The following is a 16,425-nucleotide window of genomic DNA, read 5'->3' as shown; positions in this document are numbered from 1 at the left end:
AGGGCAGAAGCAATAGGGGCAGAGTTAAGGTTAAGAGCTCCTAGTTTGGGAAGGGTTGCTGGGCATAGACTTCAGGCTTTTCACAGTTCTTTCGTCTTCACACACAGAAGAACTGATTTGCTCAGGTCTGTGCAGTCCAGAAACAGCAAAGATGCCTCCTGCCAGGCTACGTTTGCATTCGGCCGTTGCCTTCTGCAATGAAGCCAAGCAATTCCTTGCTGCAGGATGTTAAAAGTTTGCATGGATAATGGGCACATTCACAGAGGAAAAATCCATCCACTCCCATAATACAGAGGCAACACCTCTGGTTCCAGAGGTCCCTGAGCACAAATTGCTGGCAGCAGGGAGAGCACTCTTGGAATGCACTGCTTCTTCGTCGTGCCTTGCATTTCTCCAGACATCAGCTGTGGCTGTTGTCAGAGGCAGGACACGGAGCAAGACAGACCTTGGGCTTGACCAGCTCTGGAGAGAACAAACCTGTAGTTTTCTTCTCCCAGTCCCAGCCTTGGACTGGCAAGATAGGGCTAGGGTTTGTACCTGAACTGGACCTGCTAGGAGGCAGGGGGACATGGCCAGGAGACCTGGCTGGGGCGTGACTGGGGAACACACACCTTTTAGAGCCTTCCTGTAATGCTGTTATAGCTGGATTGCATTGGTGCAAAAGCCAGCTGGTCTGTGGGGGTCTTCCCAGTTGCTTCTCCTGTTGTATGGACTGCATGGGTAAAGCCAGAAGCTCTGTGGACCAGAATGGCTGCTTGTATTGCCCCCAGAGCCCAGCAATGAAGGAATAAATCCATAAGCCTTTTGCCTGGCTTTTTTTCTCATAACCTCAGGGTGAGCACAGTGCCTTGATGGCTGGGGAGCTCATCAGTGGCTGCTGTTATGGCATCCCAGTCTGGGACACAGGAGAAATCAGGTAGGATGGATGGGGGCTAACTCCCCGGCCAGTCCTTGCCCTCGGAGGAGGTGCGAGCCACCCTGCGCTCCCCACACCAGGCAGCCGTCAGCCAACATTGCAAAGCGGTGTCAGGCCGGCACTCGGTCAGCGATCAGGGAAAGAGCCCTGTTAGCTGACTCATATCCTGGTCGGCATGTCTCTGCATTGTGAAAGGACCCAGACAGCCAGAGTGTCTAGAGATAACAGCCTTTACCGGGGAGCCCTGAGAGCTCAGGGTTCATTTACAAAGCTGGGCTTATTCGTGCCGGGCCAGCTCTCTCCATATCTGCATTATCGATCCTCTCCCCCCTGCCCTAGCCTGTCTGCAGTATCAGCCCATCCATGGAGATAGCTGTCTGCAGTACCTGCTTCCACCCGGCTCGGGTATCCAGCATAGCCTTACTCTCGCAGCACTTTGTAAGCAGCAAGGACCAGCTTTGCGGAAGCGCTGAGCGCTCAGAACCCCCAGGCCTGGCTGAAAAAGCAAAGCCTCAAGCAAGTCTCATCTCCCCCGCAGTGGGAGGGGAGAAAATAGCTCCGTTTTGCTGCTGGGGAAACTGAGGCACACAAAGAGGGACCGATTTTCCAGCATCTTTGGCACTCACTTCCAAGGCCTCAGTGGAGTCACCTGCATCTCTCAAATTTCCTTTGCTTTGGTCCATGCAATGACACTGCCTTGAGAGAGACAGGACTGCTGCATTTCCACGATGCAATGGGATGGAGAGGAGTCACCATGGCACAGCAGTCCAGAGCCACTAAGCTGCACATCTGGGTGCAGGATGGTCTCCATCCACCAACTATGGCTGGACCATGCCAGAGACATTCAAGAAGGCATCCCTTCACATGCACCTCTCACACTGCCAAATGTGCCTGGCAGTGCTGCTGACCCACCGCGTGGCATGATCCTGCGGGACCTGCTTGCCTTGCTGGGCACCATGCTGCAAGAGCCACTGGGGTGTGGGAGTCAGCTTGCCCTGCCAGCATGATTCAAGCCCTGTTGTGCCTTCATCCCAGGCATCCTTTCATTCCTTGGGGGTCTCTGGTCAAGGTGGGGACTCCCCCATTCCTGGTGGTTGCACAGATGAACGTAGGATGCCCACAAGAGAGAGGGCATGTTTATGGGATCATGCTTCCTGATGGTTATCTGAACACCAGGGGTGTGTGCGCACCACAGCGTGAAAGCTTTGGCTTCCAAGGCACATTTGGATTCCCCAAATGAGGAAGACAACCCAGGGTGTTTGGGACAGGGTGGGATAGCCTCACAATTACACGTCTTTGAGCAGAGCTGGAGCCACTGCATGATGTTTCAGCAAAATGGTTGGAGACCACCTTTCCAAAGGTGTTTTGGAGTACAGAGATGTGACCATTTGCCTGAAAGCAAACCACTGACCCTAAGCAGCCCTCTCTGAGAGGGCAGAAAAGGAGGAGGGAAGAAAGCAAGGTCAGAAATCACTGGAAAGAGCACTGACCACTGTTTAATAGTGCAATCTTTTCTCCTGCTCCCTGCAGAGAGCCCATCCCACCATCCCATTGTCCCTGGGTGGGTTATCCATAGCCACCCTGCCATGAGGCAGGGTCATCCAGAGCATCTCCCCTCCTCCTGTCCATGCTGGTCCACCACAAGCCCCCAGAAAAGCCTTATCCCTGAGCTGCGGGATGGCAGAGTCCTGCAGGTAAGGAGCAGGGGTGTTTAAGGCCAGCAGTGACTCTCCGCGTTGGATACACCTTTAGCTGGTTCCCATGTTATGTTTATAGCTGCCATGTATACATTCATTCCCATGTACACGTTTATAACCTGTTCCCATATTTTCCACTTCACATTTTACTGGAAGGCTTCTGCCTGCACACCAGCAAAACTGTCTAAAAGGCAAGTTTATTCTCTCATGTGGGACCCTCTGAGAAAGGACATGCAGCCCTTGAAAAGTTTCGTTTTGACTCTTTGAGAGCCTCACTGATATGAATTCCTGCCTCTTAGATCCCCCCAATTCTTTTAGTGTCCAAGCAAAGCCTTCCTTTCAAATCACCCCAAGCAGAAACAGAATGACATCTTTCTTGGCAAATCAAGTGTCGTGTAAACTAGAATTTCTTTGACTCCTCAGTTAAGCATGAACTCCAGAAAAAGGAGGAGGCTTTGGTTCAGCCCTGAAAGAGCTGCTGGAAAACCGAGTGCCCCATTGCTGCATCATTTCAGTCCCCACAGGCTGAACTTTGCAGTGACATGACAGGTCTTCTCAGGTGATCAGATGTATAGGGGCAGCTCTGGGCTATGGTCCCAGAGCACTCCCTGCCTTTCCAAGGGTTTAATCCCAGAGGCAACACTTTATGCAAAGTTGGGAAGTCTGGGCAAAACAGGGCTAGTTCTAGGCACAAGCCAAGGCAGGGACAAAACAATTTGGCAGCTTCAGGGGGAGGCAAAGGGGATGTATAGGAAGGAGAAAGCTGGGTCAAGGCTGACTGATCCTGATGCAAGCTGTCCCCCAGCTCCTCGATCTCTCCCTCCATCCTTGTAGCAGGAGCAAATCAGTACTTTCACCTTGGGAAGTTAAAATGTAACTCTGACTCATTACATGGAGGCAAATGCCAATTGCAAAGTGGGGATGAAAGAAGGCTTTGAGGTGGTTTCATTCTCTGCTAGCACCAGTTTAACACCACTGTGATATCCTTGACTCCAGGGTCAATTATCATGATTTATGCAGGATCAGCATGATAAAAACAAGGTCTTAACACACATGCATGCCCTCTGGGCTGACATTGCTTAGCCTGGGCCAGGATGAGTGCCTGGGGGGCAAAGCAGGCTCAGCACAGCCCCACACCATGCGGCAAAGCCCTCACCTGCCCCACACCCCCATGGGCATGGGAAATGCAATGCCCTAACCACCGCTCTGCATCTCGCCAGCCGGCGGGGCAGTGGGTGCTGAGTCAGCATCCCCATCCCGCCCTCCCCGCATGTGACATCCATCCTGGGGAGAGGCAAAAAACCTCCCGCTCAACCGACACGCATCTGACTGCAAAGAAAAGCGCATCCGCTCCCCTTCACCCCCAGCCCCCTGGCAGAAGCACCGGCAGATCCTTCACTTTAATGTTAACTGAGTTTTAGCGTTGGCCCCGGGCTCTGCCATTTATCTACAAGGCTCCGAATAGCAGGAGAGCAGAGTTAATAAATCCGCTCATGTGTCGCCTGTAATCAGGCCTGTAAATAAAGCGGAGCTGTCAGGGAGCGGCAGCCCGTGCTGCCAGGGTCCTCACCGTCCTGCAGGCTTGGGGGTATCATGCCGGTGTTGTCCTTGCCATGGGGAGCAGGGTGTGATATCCATCTCCATCTGCCCACCTGGCAGCCTGAGGTTGCCATCAGCTGCTCTTTCCAGGGTGGTAATATTGTTTTCTCCTATGCTGGATCAAGCTCCAAATGGTTTAAGGATGACTGAAACTTGCACTCCCCAAATCTGGGAAATCTGCAGAATCTGTGAACACGGGAACAGCAGAACACCTCCTCCAGAAACAGGCAGATTTACTATCTCAAAGGCAAAGACACTGGCTCCAGGATCACCCGTTAAGCACCCCCACCTTCCCCCTAGACTGCTCAGCTGGGTCTAACCTCTCCCATGAGATACTCTGATACCTCCAGACAACGTCCCGACTCTGAGAGGGCAAACCAAGGCATGGCAGGAAGGGAAGCAACACACCAAGGTCACTTAGTTAATCAGTGGCAGGATCCCAATGGCAGCCCGCCGCTTCCTCTGACTGCAAGCAGAGCGGAATTGATTCCAGCTAAGTCCCCCGGCAGGCGCAGGGACTGCAGAGAGGTTCGGCAGGGGAAGATTTCCTGTAAGACGGGAAGTTTTCCTCCCACTGTGCCCTGCTCTCCTCATTCTGGTCCGGCTCCGGGAGGCAATCCAAGCCCTATGTATCTTTAATTATTAAGCAATCACCCATTGTAGTTACTTATGTGCTGCGGAGCCTCCAGGATGTTCCTGCCAGCAGTACCAGAGCGTAAAGCATCCCTCGATGCTTCCTCCGCAGTGGCTGAATCACTCGACTCCATTAACTGATATCCACAACAGCCCCGCACACAAGTGCATCCCCCTGCTCACCCCCCTTTCCTCCTCCAGCAGCCCCCCCCCCCATCCTTGCAGAGCCCCTGGGAGCCCTCCTGGCCACTGCTACCGATTGCAAAGCAGTTACAGGAAGGCGGACAGAGGTGCGAGCTCATCCATCACGGCCCAGAAGGAGCCATCAGGCTGGGGAGGATCCTGCAAATCAACAGATCACAGCAGCTCTGGGGAAGGGCCCAAGAAAAACTTCCTCGTCCTTTCCTCTCGATTTGCATGAACTCCCCTTCTCTTTCCCCACAGATCCCGAGAATCCCTAAATTGCCATTCACCAGCTCTTTTGGGTAGGCTCTAGGGCATGCCAGCAGGGAGAAAACTCCAACGCTTGTTGCAGGAAAGGACTCTCCACCAGCAGCATAGGTAGCCCATGTCTTGTGGCCAAGACAGCCAAGACTTCCTAGATAGACCCAGTGTCACGTGCAGGAAAGATTTATTGGACAAGGAAGCAACTCAGGATGGGGTGGCTCCTGAGGAAGCCCCAAGTCAGGGTGAGCTCTCTCTGTTCTGGAGGTATAAGCTTTTCAAAAATCTGTAGCCATGCTGGTGCCGTTCTCCTAAGGCAGGAGGGATCGGCTTGTGTGAGCAGGGAGCCCAAATAGGTAAGATGCTCCGAGAGCATTTGTCTGCACCTTTCTAGAGGTTAGCAATGCACCCTAGCCTGTGACCACCACCAGCAGCACAGTCTGAGACTATTTCAAGAGCACCCCATCTCCTTTCATCCACCTGCCGATAAACATCTCTCCTTCCTCCTCTCCATCCCCTAAATCCCTCCAGCACAGAATTAGCATGAAAGATGCTGTGGTCAGTGCATGGGAGGGAGACTCCTGTCCACAATTACATGTGTCCTAGATACCACCATCCCCCGTGACTGTTGCTGGCCTCACACCACGCTCATCTCCTCATCTCCAATAAGAGCTGTGGAGCAAAGCAGTTTTCAGCAGCCCAGGGCAAGGTGAATCCCTTGCCTTCGACTTCCTCGGAGCTCATGCTTGCCAGAAGAGCTGAGCAAATATTTTTCATGGAGCATCAGAAAAATGCTGTTTGGGCAAACTCCGAACGCTTCCAGGGAACACAGAGCAGAGCGACACTTGCAAAGGAAAAGTCTTCAGAGGTTTGCAGATAAACTGGAAAGTCTGGGTTTGGTTTATTTATTATCACAGCATGAAACATTGATACAAACATGATTCACTTTTGGCTTTGAGATAGTAAACCTGCCTGTTTCCAGGAGGCATTACGCTATTCTCATATTCACAAATTCTGCAGATTTCCCAGATTTGGGGAATGCAAGTTTTAATTGTTTAGTCCTTAAACACCATTTCTGAAATATCGGTGTTTTCTGAGGGTCCAGATTCCTCTTCCCAGGCACTGAGCAGGCAGGGATACACAAGAGGATGGAAGAACATGGATTTACCCTACTGTCCAAGCTGTTTGGCCTGCTATCTAAGTGCATGAGATAGTTTAGGAAAAGGTGTAAGATAAGGGTCACAGTACAGCAAAGCTTTTCTGGACACTCCCAGCCTCCAGTGGGTGCTCCAGGACTTTTTAAACCAGAGATGGGTTGCTGTGTTGAATACACACAGGTCAGTGGTCCAACCTTGCACTGCTCCCACTGGCTCAACTTTCACTAGGGAATTAGGTTAGGACTGTATGATTTTCACCCCAAAAGAAGACAGCAGCCACCACTGCACAACTCACGTTCCAGTGTCTGTAGCAGATGAGTGACTACACCAAAACATACTTGCCACGCACAAAGCAGAAGTCCCTGTCCCAGCAGCACAAAAAAGGGATGCAGGCTGACAGTGAAGTGCTTCACTGCTGCTTTACAGATGAAGAGATTTGAATCAAGACATTGCTCTTCAAATCCCTTAAAATAAATAGGTCATTTTTTGATTGTAGTGCACTGGTTTTGCTGTTTGATGCAAGCTCTTCAGCAAAAGTGAGACATACTCAATGTTACTGACCCGGAATTCTTTCATCACTTTTTCTTCCCTGGCCAAAGAGATTTGCCCCCTTCAACAATCCTCTTTATCAGGTAAATGCCCAGTCTTTTTCACTACATCAAGCTAAATCCCAGTCATTAAGCCAAACAGTTCCCCAGACTCTCAGTTTGGAAAAAAATTATTCTTTTGGTAAGCTTTTAATTTTCTGTCTTTTGGTGCCATCAGGCAACTTAAATCGTCTCTGCTTATGCAGAAGGATAAGTGACTGTTCCCAACACATGCCATCCCTTGGACTTTGATGGACTCCATGGAGCCGAGTAGAAGCTCTCCTATCTCCAGTGCTGAGGAGTGAGCCTATTCATTTTCCAGTATGACAGTGGTGAAGTACCCCTGGGGCTGAATGTGAAGTTGATAACTGTTCAACGTCTCCATCAGTGACCTGGATGGAGATGCATCCTCCACAAATTTGTGGGTAACAGTTAATGAGGAGGGGAGGCTGGCACAATGAATGGCAGAGTCTTGGTCTATAGGGACCCTGAGAAGGGCTGGAACAACAGGAACATCGTGAAGGTCAACAAGGAGGTGTGCAAAGCTCTGTGCTGGTGTTGGAGTGACACCAGACTGGGAACTGACTGGAAGCCAGCTGAGAACTGACTGGGAACTGAGTAGTTGAGCAGTCGTGGTGCTATGGGGTGACAGCTGATGCCAAGTTGAACATGAGCCAGTGATCACTCTCAACCCAAACAGGGCAAAACACATACAGGACTACAGACTCCGGAGGATCTTCCCGTCAGCCAGTCTAGGATCGCACTGGTCACCCAAATCTTAAATACCTGAGTCCCACCACTCACTGCCTGGTCTGGACCTGCAGTGTTGCATCCTTCCTCCTCTGTCCTGAGGCCATGCATCAGCCTGGGATCACTGCATGGAAAAGTCTCTCAGCAATGTCCCGTAGGCAGGGCGTGAGGTCGAGCTCCCAAAGAGATTCCCTTGAAAGCACACACAACCAGATGCAGTCCACCCCTGGTCACACAGCCAGTGACCCTGGTCACGCAGCTCTCCTCCCTGTGACATGGAGAGATTTGGTTTATAGTTAATGAGGTGGGGAGTACCGATGAAACCCTGACCAGACAGGAGCTTTGGCCCAGCAGCAAATCCAACATCTTATAGCTCAGCTCCCTGTGGTGGGTCTCTGCCTGTCCATCATTGGATGAGCTGTGTGGATGGAGCTGCAAGCTTCATTCATCTAGACAGTGGTGAGAAGACAGGAGGCAAGACCTGGAGCATGGCCAGAGCAGTGGGAACACAGCACAAGGAGGGAGCAGGTGATACCAGGGGATTGCTCTGTCGTTTCTTTGGAGGCCACCCTGCAAGGGTCGCTCCCAACCTAAGTGGTTCATACCTGATGGCTCCCCAGCAGCATGCAGGGAAGGAAAGGGCTACATTTGTTCCAACCAGGAAGATTGTAAAGAGAATTTGTAAGACCACAAAAGAATTCACTGAAAAATGGACACAATTAAGGAAGACAAAATAGGAACCAAATTATGGACACTCAGTTCCCAGGTCATAGCAAGAAATTGCCCTCAGATAGTTTCATATCCTGCCTTATGCTACAGCCAACATGGACAAGAGGAGCCCGATCCACAGAGCCATTTGTGGGGATGTTGGTATCCCCCTCAAACAAAGGCAGCAAGGTTCAGTCACACTGCTGTTTTTCAGCCAAACTTCTCTCTGGAAAAGGGACCCCAGAGAATAGAAGTCCTGTGGGTGAGGAACTGCAAAGGGACCTGCCAGTGTTGTAGCTAAAAACTGAATCATCCACCTGCCCAGGCACAGCTGAGTGCAAGCACATCCAGAGACTTAAGAGGGAGTTTCCTAGGTCCTGTTGACATCCATCAACTTTGCTATTTTCTGGCTTTGCCAGCCAATCCTTAATCATAGAATCATAGAATGGTTTGGGTCAGAAGGAACCTTGAAGATCACCTGGTTCCAACTTCCTTGCCATGGGCAGGGACACCTTCCACAAGACCAGGTTGCTCAAAGCCCCATCCAACCTGACCTTGAACACTCCCAGGGATGGGGCATCCACAACTTCTCTGGGCAACCTGTTCCAGTGCCTCACCACCCTCGTAGTGAAAAAATGACAACATGTTTTCCTCTGGGTCATTTGCAGCAGATTCCCACTGGTCCCTACAGAGGAGCTCACCATTACCATCATCACTGAACAGGTGGGAAAACTGGGATTCAAGGATCGGCAGCAACTTGACCAGGAACTCCTGCAGCTGAGCCAGCATGGGGACTGTCATGTCCCAAATCCACTACCCTCATCCCCCATCTGTCTTGTCTCCTGAGCCTCCTTGCCTTTCCTGGAGACCTGTGTTTTAAGGACCCTGTACAGAAACCACCCCCAGGAGTCCTTCTGGCTCTCCACAGGCTTGATTAGCTGGAGTTGCATTTCCAAGGGCCTTGTTGGACTCCTCCAGCTCAGGAGGGAGTGCAGACCACTCCACAGCCTCAAACAACTTCTTGATGTTAAATTCCCCAATCTCCCGGTGCTGAATCCACCTTGAAATTAGTCTCGAAACCTCTCTTTGCAAGCAGTCGGGAAGGGGGCTTAGGAGGAGGAGGGGAGGCAGAAGGGAAAAGAAATTAGATACATTTTCTGCAAGAAGAAGAATTAAGAGGAAAAAATCAGCTAAGTAGCGGAATAATGGAGCTGTGTCTGGGAAATGCCCTGTTGTGAAGGAGCAATGAGGAGAGGTAACTGCGGGGAGCAGGCATGCGAGATACGCTGGCAGCAGTGGGAGGACTCCAGGGGCATCACTGGCAGCAGTAAATTGGGCATCTTGTCCAGGTCAGCCCTGGCCACGGTCAAAAGCCAGGGTCCCAGGAGTTTCCTGGCAGAGGGAATGCAGAAACATCGGAGGGGTTTAACCACAATGATAAGAAATATTAAAAGCTGTTTTCCCATGCTTTCCCACTGTGTGTGCATCTGGGGTGCAGGATGGGGTCTTCCCATGGACCAGGTCACAGCTTAGACCTGGGATGAGAGCTAATCCTATTTCAAGCTCAGGAGACCAGATTTCTGCAAAATGGAAGAGGGAAGAGACAGGATTTTATCCAAACTGGTTGGTCTCCTCTGGCATAACTCTGCCTGTCTGAAGGAGGCACTTTTGGCTCTTTCTAGAGAGGAACAAGAGCGGCATCCCCTTAAAATAAGAGCTTGATAGCTGAGGAATCATAGAATCATGGAATCATAGAATGGTTTGGGTTGGAAGGGACCTTAAAGATCATCTAGTTCCAACCTCCCTGCCATGGGCAGGGATACTAGACCAGGAGAGGGATTCTCTACTGATGGCACTCAGAGACACCAATGTCACTGCCAGCCCATCGCTTTCTTCAGGTCTCCTTGCAAAACCCTGGCAAAGATGTGGATTGGCAACATCTTCAAAGCTGGAAACTTGTTCTTCATCCAGCACTGCTGAAGGCAGCGAAAATGAAAAATTTCTCTTGTGCCCGTTTTCCCAGGGAGGGTGGTTTATAAATCTCCTTTCAGGATACATGAACTGATTTGAGGTGATAATTGGAAAGGATCTAAGTCCAGCTAGTGGCTAGATACCAGCGCTGCCTGGTTTTCATTGCCTGCCCCAAATTATCCTTTTCAGGGGGGGAAGACTATTTCTCCCTCCTCTTCTCTCCCCCTACTTCCCCATCATCTGCTCCAAGCTTGACAGGGACAGGTCAGTCAGTCCGTCACCACTAATCTTTGGATACTTTTAGTGTCACTCTAATGACAGCACACCTCTCTGCCAAGCCACCGAGCTGCTGCAATAAAAGCCTCTTAAGGCCAGCAGCCCCTCTGAGCAAAGTGGCTTGCCCGCTGCCAGGGCCCTTCCTTCCCCCTGGAAATGGCATCCAGCCGATTAGCCCTGCTGCCCGTGACAAGAATCGGACGTGAAACCTTCCACTTTTAGATGCATTAAAGCCCTTCATGGGAAGCGCTCAGAAGTGCACCGCTCGCCCCCTTCACCTGCCCTCCCACCTCATCCTCCCTGCTCCCACCCTTCCCCTCCTCTCTAGGGACCAAGCGGTTCGGGGGATGCTTTCAGGAGCACCCAGGGTGGTTTGGCTCATTCCCCTCACCCCTGCTCCCTCTCTGATTTGTGGGTGTTGAGGATGTATTTCTACTCTCTTAGTCTATTAGGGCTCCGTGGTGCATCAGGATGGCTTTGCCATAGGACCCCAGGCTTAGCCATGGCTTGTCCTAAAAGAGATCGCCATCTGTTCCCAGCAGCTCTATACATATTGGTAAATTCAAGGGTGCCCAGCCAGCACTTTGGATTCAGTTGCTTTGTTTCACAGACTAAGAGGGTTTGATAGTGCAAAATCATCCATTCCTTGCCCATCGGCCTTGGAAGCAGGAACTGTGCATTTTTAACTTTAATAGATTTGTGGCAGCCAGCCCCAAACCAGATCTGCTTGCCGCCCCTGTGCACAAGGAAAACAGAGTCAGATGGCAACCAGGGGGTGTCATAAGGCAATGATCTTCCAAGCTCCTCTCTTCACTGGGTTTGGCTCCCTCAGGACTTGGCTTTGCCCCCTGTCACCAGCAATACATGTGAGTGAGAGGGCAGCACCCTCTTGGATGGGACGTGAACCACACAGCATGGTGTCTCTGTGTCTGGGGTGAAAGTCTAGGGCTTCCAGACAGTTGTCCCAGCCCCACTCCATCCTGGGCCCTCTGCTCCCTCCTCAAGGGAGCCAGCGTGTCGTTTCCCACCCCAAGCGGCTGCAGAGCTATGCTGTGTACTGGTAAAGAGCTGATGAATGAAGTGTGCAATGCTATTAATAATAAATAAGCTTGTCTGTTGGTTTAGAGGATTTTGTTCTGCTGCAGGGCTCATCAAGGCATCCATCGGGACCTGTTGCATTCGAAGGCAGCATCGCGTCCCTAAACCATTAAGCCATCTCCATAGCAGTGTACAATACATTCACTTGCTTCGGACATTGCGTGTTGGTACAGCCCCTGAACTCCAGCTCTCAGCATCACGGGATGCGGGAAGGCAGCGTGAGCTCTGGCACAACTCAATGGCAGCACAGCTCTCACAACGTTTCTCCTCATTTCACCAAATTTGGGTTTGCAGGGTAAAAGGTTGATAGCTCAGTATGGTTCTGTTCAGCTCAGCAATTCGGTTGCGTTCAGAGAAGTGCACCCTGGGGAAGGTGAGATACGTTATTCCCATGCCCTGGCGTGTGTCCCAGGCAGTGTAGGGATGAAGTCAGCGGGCTGCCAGGGGCAGATGGGTGTGCTGAGAGCTGTAGGCAGCCAGCATGAGCTGGAGCGTGGATGAATCAGAACCATGAGGCAGTAAGTCACCAGGAGTCAGGAAGGGCACAGTGGGAAGCTGGGATTGCATGATGCAGCCCCAGTCATTTGGGGGTTTACGACTGACTGTGCAACTCACTCACTTGACTTTATGCAAGGCCTTGGGTATGTCTCAGGCTCTCCCATTAGAAAGCAATTTCACGGATCCTCCTGAGTCACTGGGGCTATAACTGACTTACCATGGAAGAATGAAGAACCAATACCTCCAAGGCACTTTGGCACCTAACTCCCAGCTCTCTGAGTATGACTGGGCTTAAGGGTTGTCAGCTCAAGGAACAAAGCAGGGCAGATCATTGTACAGATTGGAAGAGCCTTTTTTGTCTCTTTTGTTTGTGGTCCAAAAAGACACAGGAAAATCCAGCTCCCAAAACTGTGTGAGATCCATCAGAGCCAGGTAGGAGACACACAGCCCCCAAATGTTTAACAAGCAGGACACTGGTGAGAGGATCATAATGATGCTCACCTGTTTTGCAGGTCTGAATTGCCCTTCCTTCACTGTATGAGCCCTTTTCTAAAGGCAGGTCTAACCTCCCTTTGAAGCAGGGAAGACGAAGACCAATATTGACTAGGAGAGGGTTGTCCCACAATACAAATCAAAGAAAAGAAGAGTTCAACTTGTCAAAGACACTCTGAAGGTGGGGAGACTTCCCAGAGGAAAGAGATTTAAAAAGCCAGATGGGTGGTGGGCTCCCCCACTAGTGTCAGCCATCAGAAAATGAGTGATCTTGTCTAATTCCAGCTCGACTTACTGACAAAAAGACACCAGCAGTGAAGGCATGTTTTTTCCCACCTACTTTAGGAGGACCCCAAGGATCCCAGGCAAGGGCTGTCCCTGGAAACCGAGAGAGGCCAAGCTGCAATTCAAGCTGTGCAGAAGCCTGCTTGGGCATCTCCAGTTGTAGCTGTTCTCAATAAACATCTCATGCTTGGGAAGCATTGACTGTTGCTGCAGAAGAAAAAGACCAATGATCATTTCTTAGTGACAAATGCAATGGAATCACCTTTTTCTAAACTGAAAATCAAGACATCCAAGCAAAATCAAGAGGAAATCAAGATGAACCCTTCTGACTGCTGAGTAGTAGCCCTTCCTCCTTCCCATGTTTTGAGCAGCCAAGTGGGGAGAGTCATCTTCTTCTTAGTTGCCATCATCCTCTTCTTGGCAGGGAGGGAAGGCACAGGGAGGACACTAGGTCGGCACTGTCTCTGTTGGAAGGTAGTCCTACACCAGAGCCATGACACCTTGCTTTGTGGGGCTGGAGAAACCCCAGGAGCCACAGAGGGGATGAGGAAGCAGAGCTGATGGAAGATGGACTGCCCTGAGAGCTAAGGGACAGGCCTGGCTTGGAGGTCACAGTGGCCAGCACAAGGCCAGGTAAATGAAAGCATGAGAGCTCTTGTTATACCAGTGGATGAAAATGCATGAGCCCCAGAAACCACCCTGGCTACCCCACACGTGTGTGTCTACATCCCACATCCCTAGCTAAGCTCCCTGAAGCACATCCGGGAAAGAGCCAAATTTTCTTGGATCCTGCTTCTTTCTCTGGCTCTTTCTGCATGGTGCATCTCAAGTGCAGTCAATTAGAGCCATGGATCAATTAAGCATTAACAGGCAAGGAAGATAAATTACTCAAATGGGCAATCCCTGAGTCCGGAAAGGAAAATTCCCTGGTGTTGATTCATGCGGATTCTCCTCTTTTTCAGGCCTGACCAGATGCTCCATCGGCTCTCAGCATGAGGCCTCACACAGGTATGAGGTGCCATGCAGTCTGCAGCTGGGTTGTTTTTCCCTTTAGATGTTTCACTCAGATTGCACAGGGAGACCCACTCACATAGGGCTTGGTTCCTTCTCCCTCCTCCCCTCCTTCATCCTCTCCAACACATTCCCGGCAGCTTTTCGGCTTGGGAAAAGCTTTGCAAAGTGAAAAGAAGCTGAACTCATTCCTACTTTTCCTACCCCAGAAGGCAAGGTTTGGAAGACATGCATCCACACTGCCTATTGCCAGCGAAAGCCCGGACAAGGGAGTGTGTGTGTGTACTTGTGTGTATTTGTATGTGGATATTACCAGTCATGACCTGGCTGGAGTGAGTCTGTTTATTTGCAAATTTGGATTTGCCCTTCCCTAGTAGCTGGAAGATTGAGTGGGGAAGCTCTGGTGAAGGGTATAAAGGAAAAGAAATCTCCCTCAGGAACTCCACTTATGGCACAAATCTATGTAATCAGCTGCCTTTTCCCACTTCATGGCTCCAGGACCATCCCGTTGTGGGCCACTCAGTCACTCCTCCATGCCTGTGCAGACACAAAGCCCCAAGCCCAGGGCAGGATGGGAACAAACTCCTGTCCCCCGAAACCTTCTGGGGACAAATTTTATAGCTCTTGTGAACCCATAACTAAGCTGTATCACTTTCAACAAGGTGTCCTTGTCAGGGACGCTTTTGGGTGTCTGGTATCGCCCACTCCTGAGTTAGAGCAGTTTCAGATCATGTTTTTCTATGGAGGGTCCAAAATTTGTTCCCAGATTTATTCCTAAGATACAGGGGATATCAAAAATTCCTGGTGTTTAGTAATTTGTGGGTTTATTTATTGCATTTGGCTCCACATCTCCCTAGTTTAGGGGTACCTGGGCACTGACAACCTGCAGCCTGGGCAGGCAAGACGCGGCAATGCAATGAAAGGAAAATCCTGTCTTTTTCATGGCAACTCCTCTGTCTATGCCTGCTTCATCCCTGCTTTTCCATTCCCTTAAACCTCCACAAACCCTGCTTATACCAGCCGTGCACATGCAGAAACTCTTCCTTCCCCTCTGCACTCCTCCTCCTCTCTCTCCCCCTCCGGCTGCTTGAGAAATTCAAACCTTCTTCCTATTAGGAAGAAAAAAGGGTGTGCTAGCAGGTTGAAAGAGAAAGCAGAGGAATGGGTTAAAGGGGTTTAAATTGGAGTTTTATGGATATTTCTCTCTCTCCTTTGTGAGCCCATTAAACTTTTCTTTCGTTAAAAACCGAGAGGACAGGAATGGGAAAGGAGAGGAGAGAAGGGAAAGAGAAGGTGGGGGGAAAAAAAGCCCTCAGATATTCATGTGTGACACAGCTCAGGGAGGTGAGACGTACGGCTGATTTGCTTAATGCTGACAGGTCTTTCTTCTTATTGGAAAGAAAACACAGCGGGGATCCTAAAATGTGCCGTGTAAAGGTCCATGGCAGGAGCATTTCCAATCTTCCGTGATGACGCTGCGTGCCAGGTATTCATACAGACACATCAGGGAAAAATAACACAAAAAGTTCTTCAGTAGACTCCCATTAACCCGCTGCCTATGGTAATGTCAAACTTAAAGCCGTTCCAAAGCCCCCAGTGCTCCCGCGCTAGATGGCATGGGGATGTGTGTGTGTCAGTGTGTGTGCATCGGTGTGCATGCCAGCCTGCCCAAGTGGGGCAGATAAAAGGGAGAGGGCAGAGAAAAAAGGGAGAAAGAGGGGTGCCAAAGCAAGGGGCGGGGGTGGGGGGGGTTGATGGAGAGAAAGCAAAGACAAAGAGAGAGGGAGGGAACTCGAAAGAGGAAAGACAAAATGAAGGTGAGAGCTAGGATGGAGGATGCTTCCCATGTGGTCCTGCTCACTGCTGGGCTCCCGAATGGGGCTTCTGCAGGCTCATCCATGGAGGTGTCTCCCAGAAGAGGGTAGGAGCAGTACCTGGGCATCTGGGAGGTGGGATTCCTTGTGGGAGCCACCAGCCCATCTCTTCCCAGTGTCCTGGGTTGCTGTGACTCCCTCTTTAGGCAGAAGCACCCTCCGGCCAGCCTGACTGTGCTGCCTGTCTCTTCCGATGAGTGGATGGCTTGTTCTGGGGGATTGCATGTTCGCCTTTCCTCGCGTCAGCTCAGTGGACAGCGGGACGTGTCGCGGCAACATCATGCACAACACACAAGCTGACACAGCCAATGGCCCCTGATGCTAGGATGGTTGAGATGCTCTACAGATAAAGACAAGACTCAAGGGCAACCTCCCAGCTGCATGAGGCCATGGTGATGGCTGGTATGTCACCTATCCAAGGGGAACATC

This window comes from Nipponia nippon, unplaced genomic scaffold (assembly GCF_047370975.1).
Source record: "Nipponia nippon isolate SJK-2023a ecotype South Korea unplaced genomic scaffold, ASM4737097v1 scaffold_1, whole genome shotgun sequence".
NCBI classification, from domain to species: Eukaryota; Metazoa; Chordata; class Aves; order Pelecaniformes; family Threskiornithidae; genus Nipponia; species Nipponia nippon.
This window is presented reverse-complemented; position numbering follows the sequence as displayed.